This window comes from Canis lupus, chromosome 30, assembly GCF_003254725.2.
Source record: "Canis lupus dingo isolate Sandy chromosome 30, ASM325472v2, whole genome shotgun sequence".
NCBI classification, from domain to species: Eukaryota; Metazoa; Chordata; class Mammalia; order Carnivora; family Canidae; genus Canis; species Canis lupus.
The window spans coordinates 31063427-31071127 of NC_064272.1; positions in this window are offsets into that span (position 1 = coordinate 31063427).

The window sequence follows — 7701 nt, forward strand, 5'->3', positions numbered from 1 at the left end:
GGGGCACCTGGGTGGCTCAGTGGGTGAGCATCTGTCTGAATAAAAACAAAAGAGAAAGAAAGAGAACCCTCTTGAGAGAGGTGCTCCGCCCCATACGGGAAGAAAGGACCACCACTATCTCCAGAGATAGAAACAGCCCGAAGAATTTGAACAGACAGGACTTGCTAAGCTTCCCCCAGCTTATTGGGGGGAAGCTCACTCCCACTCTCTGACCTATCATATTTTTACACGACTGCCCACTCTGTATCAAACCCTCATCAAGACCTTTCTGGTCTTCATTTCCTTAGAAAAGCTCCCATGTCATGTGAAACCTATATTAAGTGCATTTGTATGCTCTTCTCATGTTCATCTGTCCTAATCAGATTAATTTTCAGACCCAGCTCAAGGACCCTGAAGGTGGAGGAAAGTTTTTCCCTTCCTGACAGTCCCTATCACCTGGCTGGGCTAGACCTGGGGACTCAGTTCTTTTTTTTTTTTTTTTTAATTTAAAGATTTTATTTATTTGTTCATGAGAGACACAGACATAGGCAGAGGGAGAAGCAGGTTCCCTGCAGGAAGCCTGGTATGGGACTCGAACCCAGGACCCCGGGATCACAACCTGAGCCGAAGGTAGACGCTCAACCACTGAGCCACCTAGACATCCCTAAGGACTCAGTTCTAATGAATAGAATACAGCAGAAATGGGGGGGGAGGGGGTGTCACTTCCAAGGTCAAGTTAGAGAGAGCTGTGTGTCTTTCAGGGTGCTCACTCGCTCTGAGGGAGGCCAGCTGCTACGTGTGGGCTGTCCTATGGAGAGGCCCTCAAATTGAGGAACAGTTGTCTTAAGAACCAACGAGGACCCAAGCCTGCCAACAGCCGCATGAGTGAACTTGGGGCTGGATCCTCTCCCAGTCAAGCTTTGAGGTGGTGGCAGCCTCTTGACAGACCCTGACCCAGAGGCTCCCAGCCAAGCTGTGCCTGGATTCTTGAGCCACAGAAACTCTGAGACAGTAGAACGCCTGCTAAACCACCAAGTCTAAAGATAATTTACAGGGAGCTCATCCACACTCTCTGGTCTACATTTTCCTATTGCTGGATGTCTGGGCTGTGTTTCACCTCTCATCAATACAAAATTCACTTCAGTGAGTATCTTCCTGTCCAATGAGATTTTTCTGAATGTAGGATGATTTCTAGAGGGGTGGCTCCTTCAGGGAGATGATGGAGGTCAAGATTAAGACATGTAAAATTTTTCATCAACATCCGCAAACTATCCTCCAAGGAAGGGGTGACCAAGTGGGGTCTTGAGGAGTGTCCCCATTTCCACGCAGCCTTGGCCAACACCTTTCTTCGTCTTCCTGATGATCAATGTTTCCAGCAGCAATCAGGTGATGGTACCTTCCCTGCCTACCTACCAGGGTTATTGCCCAACCTGAAATCAAAATCATCTCAATCCAAAGTCCCCTGGAGGCTGCACGGTGCTCTGTAAAGTTGAGAGAGGATACGGTTTTTGCTTAGAATTGCCGGACTGCTCAGAGCTCCACTTATCCCAGCCTCCTTTATTTTATAGGAGAGGAAGCATGGCCTCAGAGATGACCACGGGTGTGCTTGGGGTCACGGCTAATTCGTGGCAGGGCAAGGACAAGATAACCCAGGTCCTTTGCCTCCCTGCCTAAAGCTCCTCCTTCCAACACAGCTTCTGCCTCTCAGATTGCCTGAACCAGACATGTAGGCAAAACTGTAGGTCTCTCCTGCAGCCCCTGAGGACCCAGAAAATCCCCACATTTCAAGAAAGGCTAGTTCCAAATCCTTCCTCCCTCTGCTGACCTGGCTAGCCAACAAACCACTCTCATTTTCTTTCCCTGAGGCCAGTGAACTACCCCATGTGGCTCTGCTCGGCTTCTCCTGCACTTCAAGGCCGACTGGCCCCTTGGCTCCGGCCTCCTCTTCTCTCCAGGCCCCTCTCTTAGGCCATGATCCCCAGCCTGGTTGTTTCCATCCCTCTGTCACTGTGGCCAAGAAAACAGGAAGTGTCTGAGTCACCCGTTGTCCCCTGGGCTCTGGCTGTCTGGGCCCGAGTTCTGGAGTCAGGGAAGGACAAGGAGGGAAGGGGTTGGCTCCACAGAAGCCAACAGTCTTGTGGAGCCCATTTTTCCAGCACTGTGAGGGACCCCAAATAGCCAGTGGGCTAGGAACCTCCCCAGTTCTTCTTGGGATAAAAGCAAGAGCACCTCCTCAAGATTCGGAATTCTAGAGTTGGCTCTGCTGTGGCCCCTTGGGCTTGTCCGGTGGTTCTGAAGCTTGGTTATTTATTAAAATCACCTGGAGTGCTCTACCCCCAGAGATCCAGGTTTAATTTTTAAAAGCTCCCTAGGTGATTCCAAAGTGTGGCCAGGGCTTGGGTGGAGGTGGGGTATCTCGAGGGTTCCCTTGGTCTTGAGAACTCAAGTCAAGATGACAGTGGCAGGACGTTGATGAGTGTGCTAAAGAGCAGGTGCAAGCTGGTCACCTGCCCCCTGTGGTCATGCTCCGAAGCGCCTAGCACCTGCGCAGAGGAAATGCAAGGGGCAAGTGGCAGGTGTCCCTCCAGACCCAGCCCCTCAATAAGGTCCAGTGGGGGGAAGAGCGGGAATGCAATGGCTCAAAACACAAGGCAGAAGGATAAAGGTGTTCCAAGAGCGGAAGATAAAAGCAGACAATGAGATGTCTTCTCGCTGGAGGAGTGAGGAAGACTTCCTGTAGGCGAGGACATCTACACCAGCGGGCTCCTGTCAGATCCTGGAACTCCAGACTGAGGGAAACACGGAATAAAGACAGAAAGGTAGGAAGGAAAGTGCATTCGAGGCTTCCCATGGCCACCTGGCAGCAAGAGTGAGATGGAAGGGACAGGACAGGCAGGAGGCCAGTCACCTGGGCAGAGGCCAGCCTTCCCTTCCAGCCCTTTCCTCTTGGGAGCACAAGTATATACCGTGTGATTCCACCTGCTTTCAATAGCGATGGTTTCAGCTGGTCCTTGGTTATGTTGTCTTGTTACCTGTGTGCCTGGTTTCTTTTATTTTTAAATATTAAAAATTATTTATTTATAGATTTAAGGTTTTTTTTTTCTTAAAGATTTATTTATTTGAGAGAGAGAGAGCAAGAGCAGGGGAGAGGGAGAGAGAGAAAGAGAATCTCCAGCAGACTCCTTACTGAGTGCAAAGCCCAACTTGGGGCTTGATCTCACCACCCATGGGACCATGACCTGAGCCGAAACCAAGAGTCAGATGCCACCCAGGTGCCCCATTATGTTTCTTTAAGTTTTTGTGCCTGCTTATCTTTGACTGTAGGTTGAACATTTGTTGGAAACACCACCTTTGGAAATGACTTGACACCAGAAGGAATGTCTCTTCCCTCACTTAGGGTTTCTGTTAGCTCCTGCCAGGCATCCAGAGCACTGGCAATCTTGGATCCCAGGCCTGAGTGGGGCCCACTTCCCAGTTCTCTGACCTGATCTCCATTCCTTGACCCGCTTCCGCTTCTCAGAGGCTCTGCCCGGGTTCCCCACAGCCTGCCCTTGGGCCGCTGACTCCACTGTGGCAGAAGTGCCTCCCCATCTTGGGCTCCCTGGCCAGGCAATCTCTTGATATCTCCCTGGCTCTTTGATGATTTTAAGATTATTTAAACTATTGTGGCCAGTTTTTCTAAGTCGCCATGCAGTAGCAAGGTTGGTCCAGACATCTAAATCTGCCTTTACTGAAAATAAAGGTCCTTTTCTAATTTGATTCTACTATGATAGGGTTCCTACTTAATTTTTTAATTAAGTAATCGTAATTTTTTAATTAAGTAATTTTTTAATTAAGTAATTGTACTGCTTGCTCTTTCAAATTGAAAAGATTGATAGTCCTCTAAATATACTTACTTGCTTTTTCCAACAATATAAAAATGTTCAAAACAATAATACCAATATGAGTTAAAAACCAGCAGTGACAGGCATCCACCCTGCATCCACCTGATGCGATTTGTCAGGGTCTATGCAGTTCTCTGGGACCTCACTCCAGTCTTTCCTCAGGCTGCTGGGGCTGCCCTAGGACCACATACTTCCTATCTAGGCTATTTCTTCCAGGGGGAAATAAGACTGGGGGTATCATTCTAGACTTTAAAATTCAGTTTGTGGGGGATCCCTGGGTGGCTCAGCGGTTTAGCACCTGCCTTTGGCCCACGGCGTGATCCTGGAGACCCAGGATTGAGTCCCACGTTGGGCTCCTTGCATGGAGCCTGCTTCTCCCTCTGCCTGTGTCTCTGCCTCTCTCTCTGTGTGTCTCTCATGAATAAATAAATAAAATCCTTAAAATAAATAAATAAAATTCAGTTTGCAAGTCTTATTCTATTTATGAGCATCAAATTTTAACAATCTCCTTTAAGACATCTTTGATTTTTTTTTTTTTATGATAGTCACAGAGAGAGAGAGAGAGAGAGAGAGGCAGAGACATAGGCAGAGGGAGAAGCAGGCTCCATGCACTGGGAGCCCGACGTGGGATTCGATCCCGGGTCTCCAGGATCGCGCCCTGGGCCAAAGGCAGGCGCCAAACCGCTGCGCCACCCAGGGATCCCCCCATCTTTGAATAATGTTTGGTCCAATTTATAACCTTAGTTAATCAAATATCTTAGAATATTTTATTTTAGATTTTTCTCTTTTTTTTTTTTAGGTAGACTCCACGCCCAGTGTGGGGCTTGAACTGACCACCATCCAATTTATAACCTTTAATTAGTCAAATATCTTAGAATATTTTATTTTAGATTTATCTCTCTCTTTTTTTATTTAGGTAGACTCCACGCCCAATGTGGGGCTTGATCTCACCACCATCAAGTTGCATGCTCTAGCAACTGAGCCATCCAGGTACCCCTTAAAATATTTTAACCTTTATTTTAAACACAGACTTCCAATTTTAGTACTCCAATATCTGAGTGAACCAACAAGTTTTTTTCCTCCCGAATATTAGATAATTTTTATAAAAGTATATGTTAAAATTATAAAAAGTTTCAATTAAATAATAATGAAAATTAAAGTATGGTGAATTTATTTTTATATTATTTTTTAAATATGGTGAATTTAAAGTTCTCTTACATGTTCTAATATGATGCATAAACTTGGTAAGATTTCAATTTAAGATGCTTAGCTTATTTAGTTATACACTTTCAATTAATAGTTATAAGGCTGTTGCTCTAAAAGACCAAATCACCTTATGTATTACAAGGTGATTAGAGTAACAAATGCACACTGATTCCCTCAACACAAAAATATCAATGTCATGGTCCAGTAGCCCACATCCTTGGAGCTAAATGTTATACACTCTTCCCGGATCTGCTGCAGTTTCCTACCAGGCAGACAGCCTGATTGGATTTTTTGCACTTGACCCTTAAACTAGGTGTGATAGGCAGGATAAGATCCTCCCTCCCCGAGATATCCACATCCTTATCCCCAGCATCTGTGGATAGGTTACCTTTCGTGCAGAAGGGACTCTGCAGGTGTGATTAAGTTAAGGATTTTGAGATGGAGAGATTATCCTGCATTATCCAGGTGGGCCCGATGTAATCACAAGCGTCTTTATAAGGGAAGGGGAGGGAGAAGAATCAGAGAGAGAGAAGTGATAACCAAAGCAGACCTCGGAGTGATGTCATTGCCTGGAGCCAAGAAATGAGAGTGCCTTCTAGAAGGTGAAAAAAGGTGAGGGAACAGATTCTCCCCTGAATGCAGCCCTGCTAACACCTGATTTCAGCCTCAGGAAACCCATTTGGGACTTCTGACGTCTAGAGCTAGAAGATAATAAGTCTGTGTTATTTTAAACCACTAAGTGTGATAATTTGTTACAGCAGCAATAAGGAACTAATACAGTATGTAAATATAATTGTTCACTTAACTCTAAGATTTCTGAATTCAATATGGTCCTAAGGTATGTAAATATTCCATTCTATTGAATTTTAAGGACTTTTGAAGGGTCGCAACAATCCAATTACGTTGTAAACATAAACGGAAGCTCAAGTTTGTCTACACAATTGCATCTGCCCAGCACACTCCGCTGAAGGTGTGAAGCTCTGTTCCTCACCCCCCTCATTCCCGGTGGCTCCGTAAGCACCTGTTGAATGTGATTTTTTTGGGTTTGTTCCTAATCAGACAGGGTTCACATTCTAAAGTGGACAGTCCTAGATTCTTGGAATGTGGTTTCTGCAGCTCCTGGGGCTTCTTGATGCTATTCAGACACCTGGGGATGGTTGTAGGAGTCACCTCTATCAGCGACTATATGAGACAGGTCCCCAGAACACCTGTAGTGACAGCCGCAGAGAGTAATCATGATATGGTATGGTTAAGTGCTGGGACGGCCAGTTGTGCAGAATTACTTTTCCATCATAGAGGAGGGAGGGTGGGAGGGGATGGTCAGGGCGACCCGGGGCACGTGAGCCGAGGAGGGACAGCTCACAGACTGGAATTGCACTGGGCCAGGCTGGGAAACGTAATGAACAGCTGCCATGCCTGGGGCCCTTTGACGGGGAAGTGAGGAGACCTGTGAGCTGGGGCTGGTGGGGATCCCTCTGGAGCCTAGCCTCTCCATCAGCTTGGGTTCAGGCAGGCTGGGTTTCAGTCTCCGCCCTGTCTAGTGCCCCAGTTTCTTAATTGAACAGTATTATTTGTGCTAGAACCTTCCTCTCCATAAGGAGGTAGCAAGCCACTGGAAAGGCCTACCTACATTTAGGAAGGTAAGTCCAGCTGCCGGTGCAGCTACTGGGGATCTAAGCCCACTCGTCTTCGAGGAAATCCCTTGCCTGCCCACTGCGCCTCAAGGCCCAGACCCAGGCCTTCACTTGCGCTGGTGATAAAACTGGCAACCGACCCAGTGAGCGGCGGGTGAGACTCCGGACTAAACAGAATGGACCAGAATCTGGGGGTGTGGCCATTCTGGGAATCCGATCACCAGGGGACCCTGGAGCCTCACTTGGAGTTGAGAACTGCTGGGTCTAGTCTCAGGACTCGAGTCTGGGTCCACATACACTGCTCCTGACCCAGCCCTTCTCATAGGCAGGCTTACGCCTTGGCCTGGTGCTGGTTACAGTGACATTCTCCAGGTCTGCCTTCCACGGCATATTTGGGCTTTGTGCAGGACACCCAGTCAAATTCTAATTCCAGGAGTTCCTGGGTGGCTTGGTTTGGCTGGGGTCATGATCCCAGGGTCCTGGGATTGAGCCCCATGTGGGACCCCCCTGCTCAGCTGGGAGCCTGCTTCTCCCTCTCTCTCTGCCTGCAGCTCCCTCTGCCTGTGCTCTCTCTCTCTGTCAAATAAATAAATACAATGTTTAAAAAATATATATTTTAATTTCAGATGAGCAACTTAGACTTTTTTTAGTATAAGTGTGTTCCCAGGTTTGCATGGGATATACTTCCACTAAGAATATTACTTGTCATTTATCTGAAATCTAAATGAACCAGGCATCCTGTATTTTACGTGATAACCCTATTACGCAGCCTGAGGCGTCTTCCTACTTGTTCAGACACGCTCGTGTCCCTGGTGGACACACTGATGCTGTGATCTCTGTTAGTTGGGCCTGTGTCTCTGCCTCTGTCCCGGAGATTTCCCACCTGACCCAGCATCACTGGCTGAAGTATCCAGGGAAGCCTGGCAAGAGGTGGCTGTCTTGAAACATGAGTGGGAATGAAGTCTGGAAGGTGTCCCCTTGGCTGAGAGACACCTGCA